This window comes from Pseudophryne corroboree, chromosome 3 (genome assembly GCF_028390025.1).
Source record: "Pseudophryne corroboree isolate aPseCor3 chromosome 3, aPseCor3.hap2, whole genome shotgun sequence".
Lineage (NCBI taxonomy): Eukaryota > Metazoa > Chordata > Amphibia > Anura > Myobatrachidae > Pseudophryne > Pseudophryne corroboree.
Window position 1 is genome coordinate 335,759,096 of NC_086446.1, and position 22,901 is coordinate 335,781,996.

General features: G+C 46.7%; 1 protein-coding gene across 1 annotated transcript in view; it reads right to left on the reverse strand.

Annotated features, from left to right (window-relative positions):
* Window positions 1-16,143, reverse strand: part of YWHAB (tyrosine 3-monooxygenase/tryptophan 5-monooxygenase activation protein beta) — a 47,130-nt gene extending 30,987 nt beyond the window's left edge. The window contains exon 1 of the mRNA XM_063959591.1: window positions 15,959-16,143. The gene's annotated coding sequence lies outside the window, so the exon portion shown is untranslated. The remainder of the gene's footprint in view (window positions 1-15,958) is intronic.
* Between the last annotated feature and the right edge of the window lie 6,758 nt (window positions 16,144-22,901).

Here is a 22,901-nt window from a genome sequence, read left to right on the forward strand (position 1 = left end):
ATATATATATATATATACATACATACACACACACATACATACACACTATATATATATATATATATATATATATATATATATATATATATATATATACACACTATATATATATATATATATATATATATATATATATATATATATATATATACACACATATACATACACACACACATACATATACACACACATACATATACACACACACAGTGGATGGTCCGGCTCTCCCGTCAGTAGTGATTATGCGCCGGGTGCCCGCACGAGGAAGTGACAGCAGCAGTAAGGGATGGTACGGCACTCCATGCGTCTTAAATAATTCAATCTAAGATTGAATTATTTAAGACGCATGGAGTGCCGTACCATCCCGTACGTACACACACACATACATACATAGACATTGCCCATAGCAACAAGAATCTAGCTATTATCTTCTAGAAGGTACTAGAGAAATGAAAAGTAGAGTCTGGCTGTCTTCTATGGTCTCCACTTCTAAAAACCAGCACTTCAGTAAATATACCCCTAGTGGCCAAAATTATTAAAATCAGTAGGCGATTTTAAGAGAAGTAGCTATTCCGTATATAAGGTTGATTTAAGATATCCAAATTTGTATAAAAACAGAAAAGCAAAAAGGTATGCAGAGACTAATGAAGTTTATCACTCAAAATAAAGGATAAATGATGAGATCTGACAGACTTTGAACGTGGAATGATTGTTGCCGCTCGCAGCAGCGGTATAAGCATTAACAAAAATGGCTGCTGTGATGAAGCGACAGTTAAAATTATACAAAGAGTGGACCAGGAAACAAAAATCTGGATCTGAGCACAAGGCCTGCCAGCAGACTTTCAATCCAACAGCAACAATCTCAATCCCAGCAACAGTGCAGCAAATTCTGTATAATCTGAACCAGGGACCAATTCAGATGGCCTCAAAACCAACAGAAACCCGCACATTATGTGCTACAGAAACACAGGGCCTAACCGTGGGAAGCTGTTGATTTACAGACTGTCTATACCGAAAGCCAATGAGAGAGAGTGAAAATACCAAAGCCAAAATACAGACATGTTCAAAATGCCATGGGCACTTTAAGAATTTGACAGTGTGGGCTGGCTCTTCCCTCTATGCCCCTCCTACCAAAATTAGGCAAGAAAACTGTGCCCGAGGAGACGGACATACTTTGAGAGAAGGATAGATAAAGATAGATTGCGAGATTCCGAACCAGCACACAGAGGAAAGCTATGCGAACCCAACTTTAAAACAGCAACAGCTGAACCAACAATACTTAACCAAGTAACAGTGCAGGAAGAACGAAGCACCAGGCGGTCGCCCAGTATCCTCTACGGACTATGAGAAAAGGATTTACCAGTAGGTAATTAAAATCCTATTTTCTCTTACGTCCTAGAGGATACTGTGGTTCCATTTAGTACCATAGGGATGTACCAAATCTCCCAAACCGGGTGGGAGGGTGCTGAGGTTCCTGCAGAACTGATTTACCCAACTGAAGGTCCTCAGAGGCCAAAGTATTGAACTTGTAGAACTTAGCAAACGTGTTCGAAACAGACCAAGTAGCCGCTCAGCAGAGCTGTAAAGTAGAGATACCCCGGGCAGCCGCCCAGGAAGAGCCCACCAATCTAGTAGAGTAGGCCTGTACAGATTTTGGAACCGGCAAACCTGCCGTGGAATAAGCATGCTGATCCAGCATGCAATTGTCTGCTTTGAAGTAGGACAGCCAATTTTATTGGGATCATATAGAATGAAAAGAGTCGGATTTCCTGTGGCGTATACCTTCAAAGCCCTCACAACATCCAAGACTTTTGAAGTAGCGGAAGTGTCTGTTATGACCAGAACCACAATAGGTTGGTTAATGCGAAATGCTGACACCACCTTCGGAAAAAATTGCTGATGAGTTCGGAGTTCAGCTCTGTCCTCACAGAAAATTAAATAGGGGCTCTTGTGAGACAAAGACCCCAGCTCCGACACACGTCTTGCTGAAGCCAAGGCCAATAGTGTGACGGTCTTCCACGTAAAAAAAATTAACATCCGCCTCCTGTAATGGTTCAAACCAGTCCGATTGGAGGAACTGCAGCACCAAATTGAGATCCCAAGGTGCCGTGGAAGGCACAAAGGGAGGTTGTATGTGCAGAACACTTTTCAAAAACATCTGGACCTCAGGGAGAGAAGCTAATTGTTTTTGAAAGAAAATGGACAAGGCCAAATTCTGGAATTTTATGGAGTCCAGACGTAGGCCCACATCCACACCTGAGTGCAGAAAAAGCAGGAAACGTCCCAACTGAAATTCCACCACAGAAATAAGTTCTGCTCTCACACCAAGAGACATTTCTTCCAAATATGGTGGTAATGTTTAGACGTTACCCCCTTATTGGCTTGGATCATAGTCTTTATAACTTTATTAGGGATCCCGTGTCTGGCGAGAATCAGCCGTTCAACTTCCATGCCGTCAAACGTAGCCGCGGTAAGTCCTGATAGACGAACGGTCCCTGTTGCAAAAGATCCTCACGAAGAGGTAGAGGCCACGGCTCCTCGAGAAGCATCTCTAGAAGGTCCGCATACCAGGCACTTCTATGCCAGTCTGGAGCAATGAGGATTGTTTTAACCTTTTCAGATCAGAGGAAGTGGAGGAAACACGTACACCATCTGATAGACCCATGGAGTCATCAGAGCGTCTACCGTCACTGCCTGTGGGTCTCTCGACCTGGAACAATACCGCTTGAGCTTCTTGTTGTGACGAGAGGCCATCATGTGGATTTGTGGATATCCCCACTGACATGTCAAGCACCTGAACACTTCCAAGTGAAGGCCCCACTCACCGGGGTGCAGGTCGTGTCTGCTGAGGAAGTCTGCTTCCCAGTTGTCTACTCCAGGAATGAAGACCGCTGACAACGCCACAGCATTTTTTTCTGCCCAGAGGAGAATTCTCGACACCTCTAACATTGCTGCTCTGCTTATCGTTCCGCCCTGTCAGTTTATGTACGTTACTGCTGTTACATTGTCCGACTGGACTTGAATGGCCCAATTCTGAAGATAAGAGGCCTGCAGAAGGGGTGTATATGGCCCCGAGTTCCAGAATGTTGATTGGAAGGATAACTTCCTGACTTGACCATCTTCCTTGAAACTACACCCCCTGGGTGACTGCTCCCCAACCTCGGATTCTTTCATCTGTGGTTAACAGGATCCAGTCCTGAATTCCGAACCTCTGACCCTCGACGAGGTGAGAGGTCTGTAGCCACCAAAGGAGGGAGATCCTGGCTTTTGGCAAAAGACTAATCCTCTGGTGCATGTGAAGATGCGATCCGTTACATTTGTCCAACAGATCAGGGTCTTCCATGAAACCTTCCGTATTGAAGCGCCTCGTAAGAGACCAACATTTTTCACAGGTGGTGAATGCATAAATGCACAGATACCTGGGTTGGCTTCAAGGACATCCCGAACCATCGACTTGATTACCAATGCCTTTTCCAATGGAAGGAACACTTAATGCGACTCCGTGTCCAGTATCATTCCCAGGAATGGGAGCCTCTGTGTTTGCTCTGGGTGAGATTTCGGAAGGTTCAGAATCCACCCGTGATCCTGGAGAAGTTTGGTTGAGAGGCCAGTGCTGTCCAGCAACCTCTACCTGGACGGCGCCTTTATCAATAGATCGTCCAGGTACGGAATTATGTTCACTCCCTGCTTGCAGAGTATAAACATCTCTGCCATCACCTTGGCGAACACCCTCGGTGCCGTGGAGAGACCAAATGGCAGGGCCTGGAACTGGTAGTGACAGTCCTGTAGTGCAAACCATAGATAAGCCTGGTGATGCAGCCAGATCGGAATGTGAAGGTACAAATCCTTGATATCCAGGGACACAAGGAATTACCCTTCCTCCAGACCTGAGATCACCGCTCTGAGACTACATCTTAAACACTTTTAAGAACGGGTTCAAGTTCTTAAGGTTCAGAATTGGTCGTACCGAACAGTCTGGTTTCGGTACTACAAACAAGTTGTAATAGTACCCCTTGTTGTGTATATGAGGTAGAACTGGAACAATGACTTGAGTCTGTACCAGTTTTTGGATGGCCTGCTGTAAAGTTATACTTTCCTCTTGTGAAGCTGGTAAGTCTGATTTGAAGAATCTGTGAGGTGGGAGCTCTTGGAACTCCAGTCTGTAGTCCTGGGAAATAAGATCTATTACCCAGAGATCCCGGCACGAACTTGACCAAATGTGACTGAAGAATTGTAGTCGGGCTCCCACCTGACAGACCTCCAGGCGCCGCGGTCCACCGTCATGCTGAAGGCTCTGAGGAAGCAGAGCCTGAGCTCTGTTCCTGAACACCTGCAGTTGCTGGTTTGCGTGGTTTACTTCTTGCGCCTCTGGAGGCCGTAGAAGCACCTCTGGATTTTCCTTTAAACTTGGCTGTCCGAAAGGACTGTAAATTTGAAGCTGAATAAGCTTTCCCGGCTGGGGGAGCTGCGGAAGGAAGATACGTAGACTTACCCACAGTAGCTTTGGAGATCCATTTGTCTAGTTCGTCTCCAAACAAGGCCTCTCCTGTGAATAGTAGGCCTTCCACGCCTTTCCTGGAGTCCACATCAGCAGTCCACTGGCGTAGCCACAAGCCCCTGTGTGCTGACACTGCCATAGCGGTGGTGCGTGCATTAAGCAAACCAATTTCTTTTATGGCTTCCACCATAAAGTTTGCAGAGTCCTGTATATGCTGCAAGAGTAAAACAACATCCCCCCAGACAAGGAATCTAACTCCTCAATTAGGTTACCTGACCATTTAGCAATGACTTGTGATTTAGTGGGTCTTTGGGCCACCCCAGCAGCTGTGTACAATGATTTGAGTATAGTCTCAATTTCACAATCTGGTGCAGCTCTTTTAGGGAGGCTGCACCAAGGACAGGAAATACAATTTTACGTGAAAGCCTAGAGACTGATGCGTCCACTATCGGTGGACTTTCCCATTTCTTCCTATCCTCCAGAGGAAAAGGAAAAGATGAGAGCAACCTTTAAGGGATTTGAAAATTTCTTTTCAGGATTAACCCACAGTTCTTCAAACAGGGTATTCAATTCTTTTGACGCAGGAAAAGTGACTGAGGACTTCCACATTAAAATAAGATTCCTCACACTCCTCTGACACCTTATCAGGAATTGCAGAACATCCAATAGCCTGTATAGGAGCCTCTATTACCTGTGAGATAGTAGCATCCCCCCACTCCATGTCTGACCCATCAGCGTCAGACTGCAGGATATGGGCCACAGATAATTTTTGCGGACAAATGGGAGGGGATTGAGACGCTGGTTTCGGGACTAAGTCTCTATTCATAAACTCATCCAGAGTCTGTCTTAAGTATTGCGTCTTTCTCATTACGGGATAGCTTTGTAGAAATAGGTGAGATCATTCCTTTAATGGAATTAACCCATTCCGGTTCAGCCTTGCTATTCTGGGAAGGTGCACTGCTTTGAGTACCCATTAGTGAGCCCCCTGGTGAAGAGGAACACTCCGCTGTACAACACACTTTGCCTGACATAATATAAATGTGACAACACAAACACAGGAAAAGGTTAAGCACAATTAACCCACAAAGAGCCCTTCAGGGAGAGACAGTAATTTGGAGCCAGCCCCCACTGCGCCGTTATCGCTAATGCAAAGCTTAGCCGGGTCACAGACTAAGTACCCTGATAGGGTACTTAGTGCACTAATAATCGCTCCCCCCCACCACCACCACCATGCTATGACCCCCTGGTACCGCTGAGGTAATCTGGAGTCACACTGGAGGAGCTGCGCGTCCCCTTCAGTCAGCGACTGTGTCCAATGCAGAAGGAAAATGGCGCTGGTGAGCTGTTGGATCCTCTCATAGTGAAGCCCCACCCCTTCAATGTCGCGCGGTCTTTCCGCTTTTTTTTTATACTGGCTGAGGTAATCTGTTGCTTAAAATGGAGAGAAAACCATTTTAAGGCTGTTTTTGCCAGTGTGGGTACTGTGTACTGAGACGCAGCTGTGTACTTTGTCTGGAGACGCATTTCGCCCCAGTTAGAAGCCGTGCATCTCTGTACCCTCATGCCGCCATAAATATAACAAACAGAAAATAAATGAAGGAAACTCTTCAGGAGCTTCCATAAGCGTGACCAGCTCCTCCGGGCACCTTTTCTAAAGGGAGTCTGGTAGGAGGGGCATAGAGGGAGGAGCCAGCCCACAATATCAAAATCTTAAAGTGCCCATGGCTCCTAGTGGACCAGTCTACACCCCCATGGTACTAAATGGAACCCCAGTATCTTCTAGGACGTAAGAAAATGGGTCATGTAGTCTGACTGACCACATTTCGATTACACCATGTAGATGATAGCAGGAAGATAGGCCAATAGCATCGATCATTCTTGCATCGTCGCAACTCTTCGGGCTGGTGAAAGCAAAATTATGAAAATGCAGTTTATCGTATTTGAGCTAAATTCCCCACGAAATATACAGAGAATTAGTAGATACCCTGCCTTAAGGGCAAAGAGTGGCCAAACAAAGCACATACCTAGAAGTCATTATATGACCACTGTTTGTGCAAGATATCTATTTCTATTTTTAAACCTAGGCGTAGGGCAGTCGTATAGAAAAAGAAAATAGGATTTTGGTTACCTATCGGTAATTCCTTTTCTCGTAGTCCGTAGAGGATGCTGGGGTCCACAATAGTACCATGGGCTATAGACGGGTCCACCAGGAACCATTGGCACTTTAAGAGTTTGAGAGTGTGGGCTGGCTGCTCCCTCTATGCACCTCCTACCAAAGTCAGTCTAGAAACTGTGCCCGATGAGATGGACATCTTCGAGAGAAGGATTTAACACAGATAGTGGCGGGATTCATACCAGCTCACATACAAGGCACATCAGGCTAACTTAGCCTGAAAACTCAGCAACCACCGATAACATTACTTACCAAGTAACAATGCAGTACTTAACTAGAATGTTGTACTGAACCAGATAACAATTGCAGGAAAATGAATCGCTGGGTGGGCACCCAGCATCTTCTATGGACTACGAGAAAAGAATTTACCGGTACGTAACCAAAATCCTATTTTCTCTTACGTCCTAGAGGATGCTGGGGTCCACATTAGTACCATGGGGATGTACCAAAGCTCCCAGAGTGGGAGGGAGAGCGCAGAGGCTCCTGCAGAACTGATTGGCCTCTGATCTGAAGTACAGTCAAAGTATCAAACTTGTAGAACTTTGCAAACGTGTTCGACCCAGACCAAGCAACGCTTTAATAAAACTATGACGGGGAGAGTTAAGTTCCTTCACTCCCTGATGTCACCAGGTCCCATAGCCCTGCATTCTAATATTGGCTTGCAGGTATAAACGAGCCGGCACCAACGATGGACAACAGTTGTATTGCCGAGACACCCCGGGCAGCCGCCCAGGAAGACCCCACCTTACAAGTAGTGGGCTTTGACAGACGTAGGACACGGCAAGCCTGTCGTAGAATACGCATGCTGGATAGTAAACCTGATCCAGCAAAAGATCGTCTGATTAGAAGCAGGACACCCAATTTTCTTGGGATCATACAGGACAAACAGGGTCCGATTTCCTGTGACGAGCAGTCCTCTTCACATAGATTTTCAGAGCACTTACAACATCCAAGGACTTTGATGAAATTGAGGAGTCAGTTGCCAATGGCACCACAATAGGTTGGTTGATCTGAAATGCCGACACAACCTTTGGAAGAAACTGCTGACGTGTCCGGAGCTCAGCTCTATCTTCGTGGAAGATCAAGTATGGGCTTTTACAGGACAAAGCCCCCAACTCAGACACACGTCTAGCAGAAGCAAAAGCCAACAATGTGACAGCCTTCCACATTAAAAAAAAAAAAATGACCTCGACCTCCTGTAGAGGCTCAAACCAGTCCGTTTGGAGGAACTGCAACACCACGTTAAGGTTCCAAGGCGCCGTAGGCAGGTACAAAGGGAGGTTGCATGTGCAGAACTCCCTTCAAAAAGGTCTGAACCTCAGGGAGGGCAACCAATTGTCTTTGGAAGAAAATGGATAGGGCCGAAATCTGGACCTTCACAGATCCCAACCACAGGCCCATATCCACACCCGCTTGTAGAAAGAGGAGAAACCGTCCCAGTTGAAACTCCAGCACAGGAAATTTCTTGGACTCACACCAAAATACATTTTTTCCAAATTCGATGGTAATGTTTAGACGTTACTGCTTTCCTAGCCTGTATCAGGCTAGGAATAACCTTGTTCGGAATGCCCTAGAGCTAGTATCAGGCGTTCAACCCCCATGCTGTCAAATGTAGCCGCGTTAAGTCTTGATAGGCGAACAGCCCCTGCTGCAGCAGGTCCTCCCGAAGAGGAAGAGGCCTTGGCTGTTCTTGCAGTAGATCCAGAAGATCCACGTATCAAACCCTTCTTGGCTGGTCCGGAGCAATGAGGATCGCTTGAACCCTTGTTCTCCTTATGAGCTTTAGAAATCTTGGGATGAGTGGAAGTGGAGGAAACGCGTACACCGACTGGAACACCCACGGAGTTACTAGAGCATCCACCGCCACTGCTTGCGGGTCTCTCGACCTGGAACAATACAGCCGAAGCTTCCTGTTGAGATGAATGCCCATCATGTCGATCTGGGGAACGCCCCAAAGATCTGTTACTTCCTTGAATACCTCCGGATGGAGGCCCCACTACCCTGGATGGAGATCGTGTCTGCTGAGGAAGTCCGCTTCCCAGTTGTCTACTCCCGGAATAAAGCTTGCTGACAGCACCAACGCGTGCTTTTCTGCCCAGAGGATGATTCTTGTTAACTCTGCCATTGCAGCTCTGCCCTTTGTTCCACCCTGTCGGTTTATGTAAGCTACCGTTGTCACATTGTCCGACTGCACTTGAATGGCCCGATTTCCCAGAAGATGGGCCGCTTGGAGAAGACCGTTGTAGGCGGCTCTTAGTTCCAGAATGTTTATAGGCAGGCCGGCTTCCAGACTTGACCACCTTCCTTGGAAGGTTTCCCCTTGAGTGACTGCGCCCCAGCCCCGGAGACTTGCATCCGTGGTTCGAAGGATACAGTCCTGAATCCCGAACCTGCGGCCCTCCAGAAGGTGAGGTAATTGCAGAGACCAGAGGAGTGAAATCCTAGCCTTTGGCAACAGATGTATTCTCTGATGCATGTGTCTATGGGATCCCGACCACTTGTCCAGGAGATCCAGTTGGAAGGACAGAGCGTGAAACCTCCCGTACTGCAGAGCTTCGTAAGAGGCCACCATCTTCCACAGAAGGCGAATGCACTGATGAACTGACACCCGGGCTGGCTGCAAGACATCCCGGACGTTCGTTTGAATCACCAACGCCTTTTCCTCTGGGAGAAACACCCTCTGCACCTCCGTGTCGAGGATCATTCCCAGAAAGGATAACCTCCTGGTTGGTTCCAATTGTGATTTTCGAAGATTAAGGATCCAACCATGTTCCCTGAGAAGCTGGGTTGTGAGTGTTAAGGACCGTAACAGCTTCTCCTTGGACGATGCCTTCATCAGCAGATCATCCAGATACGGAATTATGTTCACCCGGTCTGCAGAGGAGAATCATAATTTCCGCCATCACCTTGGTGAATACCCTCAGTGCTGTGGAGAGCCCGAATGTGAGGGCCTGGAACTGAAATTGACAGTCCAACAGTGCAAATAGAAGATAAGCTTGATGCGGCAGCCAAATCGGAATGTGGAGGTATGCATCCTTGATATCCAGGGATACTAGGAAATCCCCCTCCTCCAGACCTGATATCACTGCCCTTAGAGACTCCATTTTGAACTTGAACTCCCTCAGAAAGGGTTTTAGTGATTTTAAGTTCAGAATGGGCCTGACCGAACCATCCGGATTCGGTACCACAAAAAGGTTTGAATAGTAACCTTTGTTTTGCATATGAGGAGATACTGGTAAAATAACCTGTGCCTCCACCAACTTCTGGACGGCTTCTTGCAGGACAGTCCTGAGCTGGCAAGCCTGATCTGAAAAATCGGTGGAGGGAGATTTTAAAATTCCAGCCTGTACCCCTGGGACACACTATCTTGCACCCAGGGATCCAGGCCAGAGGACACCCAGACATGACTGAAATGTGAGTCTCGCTCCCACCTGCCCCACCTCCAGGGCGTGCAGTCCATAGTCATTCGGAGGACTTTGGTGTACCTGAAGCAGGTTTCTGTTCCTGGGAACCTGAAGCCGCAGGTTTCTTGAACTTGGGCCGACCTCCCCGAAAGAAGGTGTTGGAAGGCTTGGCCTTTCTGGCCTTGTTAGACCGAAAGGGTTGTGTTTTAACTGAAGAAAAGGGCTTTCTTCGGAGCAGGTGTAGCTGAGGGAAGAAAGGGTGGCTTACCAGCAGTAGCCGTGGAGATCCACGCATCTAATGCTTCCCCAAAGAGAGCCTGATCTGTGTAGGGTAGGGTCTCCACACTTCTCCTGGATTCCGCGTCGGCAGACCACTGACGCAACCAGTCCTCGATGAGCTGATATAGACATGGAGGAAATCCCTGCAGCCATGGAACCCAGGTCTTTCATGGATTCTACCAGAAATCCTGCCGAACCCTGAATGTTACGCAAAAACAATTCAACATCACATTTCTCCATAGTATCCAAGTCCTCCAGTAACGTGCCTGATCACTTTGCTATAGCTTTGGCAATCCTAGCACTGGCAATAGTGGGATGTAGGATCGTCCCAGAAGCCATGTACACATGGATTTGAGCATACTATCAATTTTACGATCAGCCGGCTCTTTCAAGGCAGTAGATCCTGGAACAGGTAAAACCACCTTTTTTGAGAGTCTGGATACTGACGCGTCAACAATAGGCGGGTTTTTCCATTTATTCCAATCCTTGACTGGGAAAGGAAACACTACCAGAACCCTTTAAGGTATCTGGAATTTTTTATACAATTATACGGCAGTTAATCTGCCAGATCTGGCTGGTTGGAATGAGAATCTGGTATTGGATAAGAGCAACTGACCATTTGCTCCCAAACACAGGAAAATGGTCAAAAACTGTCATTCTTATGGGCCCTACACACTTGGCAATATCCTTGACCGATTTTTCTTCCGCTATTTTAAGCATACACACTGGACAATATATATGAACGATATGAGATTACATACATCAGTTTCGTCCAAATCGACTTGCAGGTTTAAACGATGAACAATTTACGTGCATCGTTGTGGATACCCACTGAAAGATATGAACGATTTATTGTTCATTTTTAAATGATATCATTCATATCTTTCAAAGATAACGCCAAGTGTGTAGGGCCCAATACAAATTGGTTAAACCACAGCTTTAACCAATTAATCTTAATGACTGGTTTTGTCCATTTTCCAGTGTTTGGGAGCAAATGATCAGTTGCCAATTGTTCTCATCCATTATTACATGTTCATTCCAACCAACAGTATCTGGCAGATTATCTGATGGATAACTATAGTATATACCCAGCTTAACATTTCTGAATTCAATACAATGAATTCAAATACACAAAAAGCTACATGCATTTTTGATATAGTTTCTCTCTGCAAGCAAACTCATAAAATTTCTTATACAACTGCTCTTTATTCTAAAGTCATCTCATTAATGCTTTTACCATTTTATACATGTACATAATCAAGTAGCTATCAAATGAATTACTGCATCACTATCTATTTGGACAAATCCCATTATGGCTTTCTGTTTGTAGCCCTCAGTTTCCACACAAACATCTACAAATTCTTATAGGTATTGTTTTTAATTTGCAACATTATATATCATGTGCAGCAGTGGTCAGGGAACAGGGGTTAATTACCCCAAATTGGGTAAAAATGAAATTCCTGGGGGTAATGGGACGGTCGCGCTGCCAAGACACAGCCCCGTCCAGCATCGGCCGGCTCGCGATGTGACGTGCTGACGTCACACCGCGCTCCCTCCTGCCCGCGGTGTGACGTGCTGACATCACACCGCACTCCCTCACGCCCGCCCTGCGCTGTCCTCCCGCCCGCGACCCACCAACCCACACACAGAACTTGAAGTGTTCTGTGGCTGACCGCTGACTGAGTTCCACAGGATCATTCAGTGGCCCACATAACAGTGGGAAATCCCACTGACATTACTGAGGTGAGGATGTGACCATTTGTCTCCTAAAAGTTGTGTCACGTACCCCCCCCCCCCCCCTTCCCTCTTTATCCGTCTTTCTTATGGGCCCTACACACTGGATGATAATACCGAAAGATATGAACGATCTCATTCATATCTTTCAGTGTGGAGGCACCAGCAATGAGCTGCCCCGCGCTCGTTCATCGCTGGCGCCCCGTCTCTTGTGCATGCAGGCCAATATGGACGATCTCGTCCATATTTGCCTGCACTGCTATGGAGCCGGGGGAAGTGAAGAAACTTCACTCTTCCCTGTCACTGATCCCACCCCCCGGGTCGCTCGTATCCACCCTCGGGCAGCTCGGCGGCACATCTGCCAGTGTATAGAGCCCATTACATTCATTCTGGTGTTTTGGGGGAGAAAGTGTTAATTAACCCATTCATTGCCAAAAAGTGTGTGAGTGTGAGTGTGAGAGAGAGAGAGAGAGAGAGAGAGAGAGAGAGAGAGAGAGAGAGAGAGAGAGAATGTATATATATATATATATATATATATATATATATATATATATATATATATATATATATATATATATATATATATATATATATATATATATATATATATATATATATATATATATATATACCAGGAAGATGAGCCGCACTCACAGACTAATAAATGGTATAAACCTCCGGCGTTAGACCAATAAGTCACATAGCCTGGAACAGTTTCCAACGTTTCATGTCTTTATGACATTTTTTCAAGGATACAAACATACAATGAAAAATGTTACACTTTTAAACACTCACCCGAGTTCGTGCGCTGGCTGCCGTCCCGCTCCGTGAAGAGGCGTGATGACGTCATTAACATGCGACTAGCGCTGACGTCCCGTCTCTAGGCAACGGAGACGTCTTGCTGATAGTGCTACCATCACCATGGTGATGGTAGCACTATCAGCAAGACGTCTCCGTTGCCTAGAGACGGGACGTCAGCGCTAGTCGCATGTTAATGACGTCATCACGCCTCTTCACGGAGCGGGACGGCAGCCAGCGCACGAACTCGGGTGAGTGTTTAAAAGTGTAACATTTTTCATTGTATGTTTGTATCCTTGAAAAAATGTCATAAAGACATGAAACGTTGGAAACTGTTCCAGGCTATGTGACTTATTGGTCTAACGCCGGAGGTTTATACCATTTATTAGTCTGTGAGTGCGGCTCATCTTCCTGGTATATGTTCATCACACAGAGCGGGCACCATAGCAGCTGTTTGAGGTATTGGAGTGCCGGACAATATATATATATATATATATATATATATATATATATATATATATATATATATATATATATATATATATATATATATATATATATATATATATATATATATAACCATATATTGCCGGCACTCCACTAAAACGGCAGCTTGCTCCGGTGCCACATCAGAAATAATGCAAGTTCCAAACAAGAAGGCACTCTGGAGACATCAATTGTAGCAAAAATAGCAAAAGTGTATTAAGGTCGGGTCGAGTACTTTCGGGGTCAGCACCCCGTCCTCAGGACCACACCATTGTACTGCTGTGGTGTGGTCCTGAGGACGGGGTGCTGACCCCGAAAGTACTCGACCCGACCTTAATACACTTTTGCTATTTTTGCTACAATTGATGTCTCCAGAGTGCCTTCTTGTTTGGAACTTATATATATATATATATATACGTGGAGTATCCCATATCCGGAATGCTCGGGACCAGGAGCATTCCGGATATGGGATTTTTCCGGATAACAGATTACCTGTTATCTGTATGGGTTTCGGGGATCCAGCAAGTTGGCAGGGGGGACCGCCGTGAGCCCAGCATGACGGTGAGGGTCCCGGGGAACTGGCGCATCAGTGGGGGAGTCCGAGGGGTCAGCGGCAGGTACTGGGAGTCAGCGGCGGTGAGGGAATGGCTGAAAAGCCACTCCCCCACCTGTCTGTGATTGGCCGCAGACTCCAGTGACGTCACTGCAGGACTGAAATATTCCGGTTTTCTGAATATTTCGGTTAACGGGTGTCCGGATACTATGTATGTATGTCTGTGTGTATATATATATATATATATATATATATATATATATATATATATATACATACACACACAGATCAGTGGGCGCTGCTATAGTGTGTATATATATATATACATACACAAACAAACAAACCAGTGGGCGCTGCTCCATAGTACTGTTCCATCATATTATTACACCTTAATTAACATAGAAACATCTGTAATAAAGAGTCTATTTGTACTTTTCATTTATACATAAAAATATACATATGGCATCTGTACAGTTTCAGAAGTATAATTCAAAATGTTGTCCGCTTCACATTCAGTTTTCAAAGCTGTTCTTTTTCAGCATATATCCAACATACAGCGTAGATGGAAATAGAATATCTACGTTTTATGTTGGATATATGCCGATAAAGAACAGCTTTGAAAACTGAATGTGAATCGGACAAAATTTTGAATATATGATTTCCTTCCTTTCAAATCAAGGGGGTAACATCGGCGTATCTAAATATATTTTGTAGTAAAAGGTAACAAAGTTCCCTGACCCCTGATGTACAGTACTTGGATAAGAGGATGATCTGTAATGAACTGAGTAACTTCTAATTTTGACAAAGTACTATATGCAAAGGTTTTTTTTGTTGTTTTTTTTAAATAGAACCAAAAAGGTTGTAATTACTTTTTTCTTTCACATGTGTTAAATGGGCAAAGGAAGTTCCAAACACTATTTACTTATAATATGCTAAATCTATGTGAAATAGAAAAGTAAAGAGACCATTTCAATGCTTACATAAAGGAACCGACAAGATCATTTTAGTCTATGGATTAATATAGTATGGATCAAAAGCAATTAACTGCATTGGCTGCGAGAGGATTTTCTAGTGACAACTGCAATTAGCAGTCAGCTGATCAGAGAACATGCAACTTGAGGCTGCTGCACAATAGAAGCTGATGTAGAAGTGCACATTTTCCTCTGACAATACAAGCAAGTATTGACATCTACTGCAACAACACACATGCAGGCTGCACTTCAGATACGAAAGGTAAATTAATACTGCGCCAATCACATGTGTCAGACAGGGTTATTTGTATTGCTGGGGATTTCCATAAAGCTCTGAAATCCACCATTTTTGCAGTCTTCCCTAGCATCCTTATGGAAGGTGCACAGGAAAATTGGCAATGTTGGAGTAACCATGTTCTACCATGATGAACATTGTAGAGGATCCTAAGACACCGCTCTGGCCTGTCTACTAAAGCATTAACAGATAAAATAATGATCTGCTGTGCAGAAAATTTCAGTGAAAATTAGTTTTGTGGTAAAATTAGTCTATTCTTTAATGTCAGAATTATTAGTGCTCTCACCAGGTATTCATACTGTGGACATATTGGGAGAAAAAATAATCAGCATTGTCTTCGTGCAAAAGCTGATGGAAAGTGCATGTGCCGTCACCGCGATGAGGGCAGACTCAGGCAGGGGCCCAGCTATGCTGTCACTCGGGTACTAGCCGCGGTGATAGGAAGCCGAGTGCACTGCAGCGGCACGCCGCCACCGGCGCGCACACATACAGGCAGCGCTGACTGCTCTCCGCGCTGCACATTACGGAGGAGACACAATAACGATGTAGCCGGGGAGGGGGCGATGCTGCACCAGGCCGCACTGCTCGCTGCTATGGGAGACGCCTGTGTCATGGTGGATGATAGGGCGAGCAGGGCTGAGATCACCTAGAACAGGCCCCTATGATTCCCCGCCCTTGTGCTAGGCCAGTGCCTTAAGCGTCCCCGAGCTCGTTGCCTATCCCACACCCTCCGCCTGGCGCCCCCCCCGAGCCCGGGCCATGCACACCTGAGAGCTGCGGTCCGGTGATAACGGTTCGATAGAGATCAGGGCGAGCACAACTTCCTCTCTGTCACCTCTCCTGCTGCGGATTCTATGCCGTTCCACTTCCGTTCCAGCCCCACTTCCGCTTCCTACAGGCCCCGCCTGTCAGAGCGGGAATGGCGAATTCCCCCCACTCCCCCGGTGGAAGTGATAGGGAGAGTGACCTCACCGTCACCATAGGGACCGCGATGACGTCAGCGTGCTGTACAGGAGGCGATACAGGGCGGGAAGGGGACGGGAGAATGCAAGAAGATACGATGAGTGTGTCAGCTGTCTGCCAGTAGACCTGACATATTTATATCATATGAGCATTTAGGCGTCTGCTTTACACTCTCAATTATACATGTTTGATGGCCTCATCCGTGTCAATACCATGGCCTCTATGCACGTCAGAAGAAAATGTAACCCTTGATACTATATATTTGACTATGATACTAGTAATATATGTGTAACCCTTGATGCTATATACTTATGTGTATATAGAGGGTTTATCAGTTAACCGGCGAGTATCTCACCTGATCGAATTTGCACGACAGCCACCGCACAGGATCATGTTCAAAAGTGTTCACTACTCCATACGGTAGCGAGCACTTTTGGACAAACGGGTGCAAATCAGGCTGGAGTTGCTGGCGTTTAAACACTGTAGCAACAGCAATTCACCACCTTCGCCAGCAATTGAATTTCCCCAGAGATAGATGAACAAACCGGAATCCACCTGGTCAGCTGCCCAATGTCTACGGAGTGGGAGCTGGGGAGTGTGCCATACACAAAGTGGACAAATCTATGGGGCCAGATGTTATACATCCAAGGATACTAAAAGAGGTGCTGGTAGCACCATTAACAGAATTATTCAACCAGTCATTAGCTACAGGAGTAAATCCAGAGTACTGGAAAAGAGCGAACGTAGTCCCACTGCACAAAAGTGGCGTGGCGATCCTGCGAGGGTACCCGCTGCGCTTGCCGCCGGTATTTCTGCTGTCGGGATTCTGACGTAGGTCTGCTGACCGCCGGGATCCGAGTAGCTGGCATATCAAACTGATCCCCAGTCCAACCACCTGTCACTTACATGCCACCCCGCCTGCCAACCTGTCACATTTAATCCCTGCCCATTAACCTGTCACTTGCTGTACATGCAACTTTTCTCACTAGTTTTCCACTCAAATGTCACCTCCTGTCCATCAGTGTGCCCCAGAAAAGCAGAAACCAGGTACATGTCATTTATGCCCCACTTCCTTCTGACTTTCTCCTTTTTCTTTGTTACCAGGATTAGGTCCAAAAATCTTCCATGAATAAATGAACACAGTCAGCTGTTTCAATACCAAAAGTTATCCACTGTGATTTGGCACTGAAAACTATTATTCTTATTTGTTACATTCATTTATTGCACAAGATGTACATGGAACAAATGTTTATGTGAGCTGGCAACATTGTTTTCAATGGTTGGTTGTGATGAGATTTTTGTAAAACAAACTCTTCAAATATTGTAACGTAACTTGTTTATTTAGAGGAATAATTGTAGCAACCTACTTATCACATTGATTCCAACACAAGGGGTCATTCTGACCCGTTCGCACGCAGCGGTTCTTCTCTGCGGTGCGAACGGGTCGGGTTTGCGGCTGCACGGCGTCCTCAATGCGCACGCTCGTCGTTGCCCATCGCAGAAAGTGATCGCAGCGGCGAACGCATGAAGGCTGACTGGCAGGAGGCGTTCCGGGCGTACTGACCGTTTTCCAGGCATGAGGTGAACGCACGCGGATCCAGGTGTTTGGAGGGCGGATGTCTGACGTCAATTCCGGGACCTTCGTCGCTGGATCTGTCGCACAGGGTAAGTAAGTCTGACCCTGGTCTTGTTTTGCAAAAAACTTTTTTAGCATAGCAGGGCTGCACAAGCGACCGCAGCCCTGCTATGCTAAAATACACTCCCCCGTAGGCAGCGTCAAGTTGATCGCACGAGCAGCAAAAAGTTGCTACGTGCGATCAATTCCAATACACAAATATATTTAGTACTCAGAGCAGTGCCGTAACTAGACATTTTAGCGCTGTGTGCAAGAAACGGCATTGGCGCCCCCCCCATTTAAAATAAGGACAGTGCGCGCTGTAGGCGCGTGTCCAAAATATAGGTGCATGGCTTCACGGGGAAAATAATACCAATTCATATTAATACCTTTTGACACATTACGGCAGACAGCATCCCCTTTTTACATATTATGGCAGACAGTGTCCCCTTTTTACACATTACGGCAGATAGCGTCCCCTTTTCTCTAACGTCCTAGTGGATGCTTGGGACTCCGTAAGGACCATGGGGAATAGACGGGCTCCGCAGGAGACATGGGCACCCCAAGAAAGAATCTAGATTCTAGTGTGCTCTGGCTCCTCCCTCTATGCCCCCCCCCCCCAGACCCCAGTTTGAATCTGTGCCCGTACGAGCTGGGTGCTGTTTAGTGAGCTCTCCTGAGCTTGCTATAAGAAAGTATTTTGTTAGGTTTTTTTATTTTCAGGGAGCTCTGCTGGCAACAGACTCCCTGCATCGTGGGACTGAGGGGAGAGAAGCAGCCCTACTCTCTGCAGATAGGTCCTGCTTCTTAGGCTACTGGACACCATTAGCTCCAGAGGGATCGTACACAGGATCTCACCCTTTGTCGTCCGATCCCGGAGCCGCGCCGCTGTCCCCCTCGCAGAGCCGGAAGACAGAAGCCGGGTGAAAGAAGCAAGAAGACTTCGAAATCGGCTGCAGAAGACTCCAGTCTTCACTGAGGTAGCGCACAGCACTGCAGCTGTGCGCCATTGCTCCCACACTACACCCACATACTGCGGTCACTGTAAGGGTGCAGGGCGCAGGGGGGGGGCGCCCTGGGCAGCAATTAGAGACCTCTTTGGCAAAAGTTTGCATAATATACAGTTGGGCACTGTATATATGTATGAGCCCCTGCCAAATATTGTACATGAAAGCGGGACAGAAGCCCGTCGTCGAGGGGGCGGGGCTTCTTCCTCAGCACTCACCAGCGCCAAGTTTTTTCTCCACAGCACCGCTGAGAGGAAGCTCCCCAGCCTCTCCCCTGCAGCTACACGGTAGAAGAGGGCAAAAAGAGAGGGGGGGCACATAATTATGCGCAAAAATCAATATAAACAGCAGCTACTTGGTTAACATTAAGTTACTGTGTTATTCCTGGGTTAATAGCGCTGGGGTGTGTGCTGGCATACTCTCTCTCTTTCTCTCCAAAGGGCCTTATGGGGGAATTGTCTTCAGATGAGCATTCCCTGAGTGTGTGGTGTGTCGGTACGTGTGTGTCGACATGTCTGAGGTAAAAGGCTCCCCTAAGGAGGAGATGGAGCAAATATGTGTGTGAGAGGGTGTCTCCGTCGACAACGCCGACACCTGTTTGGATATGTGTATTTAAGTGCTAAGGTGAATTTATTGCACAAAAGATTAGAGAACAGACAGGAAATCTACCCATGTCTGGCCCTATGTCGCAGAGACCTTCAGAGTCTCTCAATGCTCACTATCCAAAATAATAGACACTGATATCGACACGGAGTCTGACTCCAGTGTCGACTACGATAATGCAAAGTTACAGCCAAAATGGCAGAAAAGTATTCAATATATGATTATTGTAATAAAAGATGATTTGCATATCACTGATGACTCATCTGTCCCTGACACAAGGGTACACATGTTTAAAGGGAAGAAAGCTGAGGTAAATTTCCCTCCTCTCATGATGAAAAAGGGCGGGAATCTCCAGACAAGAGACTGCAGTTTCCCACAAAGAATTCTCAGGGAGTATCCTTTCCCCACTAGGGCCAGGATACGATGGGAATCTTCCCCTAGGGTGTCACGTTTGCCCAAAAGGTAGCCCTGATGTAACAGCTATTCTTAGGGATCCTGCAGATAGCGTGCACATTCTGGTACACTACTCAGACCGGCGATTGTGTCGGCATGGGTTTATAGCGCTGTGGCAGCGTGGACAGGTACCTTATCAGCAGAGATTGAGACCCTAGTATGTATGTATGTATATATATATATCTGTATATATAGAGATATATATATTAAAGATGCTGTCTTAAGATATATATATATATATATATATATATATATAAAACATGCCCAAAGAGACATGAGTCTACTGGGTCCTAGAGTCAAAGCTATGTCGATTTCTGCTTGACGTGTCCTGTAGAATATGCAATGGACAGATGATGCCGACTTAAGAGGCATATGGAAGGCTGAGGATTGTGTGGAGAAGGGTTCTCGGACCTGGTCTCCACAGCTATAGCTGGTAATTCTGATATTTTGCCTTATATTCCTGCACAGCCTAGGAAAACACGACACTATCAAATGCAGCCTTTCGAACAAAGAAACAAGAAAGTCCGAGGTGCGTCCTTTCTTGCCTGAGGCGGGGGCAGAGGAAAGAAGCTGCACAACACAGCTAGTTCCCAGGAACAGAAGTCCACCCCGGCCTTTACAAAATCCACCGCATGTCGCTGGGGCTCCACAGGCGGAGCTAGGCCAGGTGGGGGCACGCCTTCGTAAGTTCAGCCACAAGTGGGTTCACTCCCTGTTAGATCCCTGGGCAATAGATATTGTGTCTCAGGGATACAAGCTGGACTTTGAGGAGATGCCCCCTCACCGACGGCCCTGCCGGCTTCCCCCCACGAGAGAGAAACAGTGTTAACTGCAATTCACAAATTGTATCTTCAACAGGTGGTGGTCAAGGTTCCACTCCTTCAACAAGGAGGGGGTTATTATTCGACCATGTTGTAGTCCCGAAACCAGACGGTTCGGTAAGACCCATATTGAATTTAAAATCCCTGAACATATACCTGAAAAGGTTCAAGTTCAAGATGGAATAGCTAAGAGCGGTCATTGCAAGCCTGAAAGGGGGAGATTTTATGGTGACTCTGGACATAAAGGATACATACCTTCATGTCCCCATTTATCCACCTCATCAGGCGTACCTCAGAATTGCGGTACGGGATTGTCATTACCAATTTCAGATGTTGCCGTTTGGGCTCTCCACGGCCCCGAGAATATTCACCAAGGTAATGGCGGAAATGATGGTGCTCCTGCGGAAGCAAGGTGTCACTATTATCACGTACTTGGACAATCTCCTCATAAAAGCGAGATCAAGAGAGCAGTTGCTGAACAGCGTATCACTTTCTCTGGAAGTGTAACGGCAACACGGCTGGATTCTATATATTCCAAAGTCGCAGTTGGTTACTACAGCTCATCTGCCTCTCCTAGGCATGATCCTAGACACAGACCAGAAAGGGGTTTATCTCCCGATAGAGAGAGCCCAGGAGCTCATTACACTGGTCAGGAATCTATTAAAACCAAAACAGGTGTCAGTGCATCACTGCACTCGAGTCCTGGGAAGGATGGTGGCTTCATACGAGGCCATTCCCTTTGGCAGGTTCCATGCGAGGACCTTCCAATGGGACTTACTGGACAAGTGGTCCGGATCACATCTTCAGATGCATCGGTTAATCACCCTATCCCCCAGGGCCAGGGTGTCTCTCCTGTGGTGGCTGCAGAGTGCTCACCTTCTCGAAGGTCGCAGATTCGGCATTCAGGACTGGGTCCTGGTGACCACGGATGCAAGCCTTCGAGGGTGGGGGGCAGTCACACAGGGAAGAAATTTCCAACAACATCCTGGAACTAAGGGCCATATACAACGCCCTACGTCAAGCGGAGTCCCTGCTTCGCGACCAACCGGTTCTGATTCAGTCAGACAACATCACCGCAGTGGCTCCTGTAAACCGCCAAGGCGGCACAAGGAGCAGGGTGGCGATGGTAGAAGCCACCAGAATTCTTCGCTGGGCGGAGAATCACGTAAGCGCACTGTCAGCAGTGTTCATTCCGGGAGTGGACAACTGGGAAGCAGACTTCCTCAGCAGGCACGACCTCCACCCGGGAGAGTGGGGACTTAATCAAGAAGTCTTCACGCAGATTGCAAGTCGGTGGGAACTGCCACAGATGGACATGATGGCATCCCGCCTCAACAAAAAGCTGCAGAGATATTGCGCCAGGTCAAGAGACCCTCAGGCGATAGCTGTGGACGCACTGGTGACACCGTGGGTGTTCCAGTCGGTCTAGGTATTTCCTCCTCTTCCTCTCATACCCAAGGTGCTGAGAATCATAAGAAAAAGAGGAGTGAGAACAATACTCATTGTTCTGGATTGGCCAAGAAGGACTTGGTATCCAGATCTGCAAGAAATGCTCACAGAGGACCCGTGGCCTCTGCCTCTAAGACAGGACTTGTGCAACAGGGGCCCTGTCTGTTCCAAGACTTACCGCGGCTGCGTTTGACGGCATGGCGGTTGAACGCCGGATCCTAGCAGAAAAAGGCATTCCGGATGAGGTCATTCCTACGCTGATAGAGGCTACGAAGGATGTGACGGCTCAACATTATCACCGTATATGGCGAAAATATGTGGCTTGGTGTGAGGCCAGGAATGCCCCTACGGAGGAATTCCAGCTGGGCCGTTTCCTTCACTTCCTACAGTCGGGAGTGACTTTGGGCCTTAAATTGGGTTCCATGAAGGTTCAGATTTCGGCCTTATCCATTTTCTTTCAAAAAAAACTGGCTTCTCTGCCTGAAGTTCAGACGTTTGTAAAGGGAGTGCTGCAGATTCAGCCCCCTTTTGTGCCTCCAGTGGCACCTTGGGATCTTAACGTGGTGTTGAGTTTCCTGAAATCACACTGGTTTGAACCACTCAAAACGGTGGAAGTAAAATATCTCACGTGGAAGGTGGTCATGCTATTAGCCTTGGGTTCGGCTAGGCGTGTGTCAGAATTGGCGGCTTTGTCACATAAAAGCCCTTATCTGGTTTTCCATGCGGATAGAGCAGAATTGCGGACCCGCCCACAATTTCTGCCGAAAGTGGTTTCATCCTTTCATATCAACCAACCTAT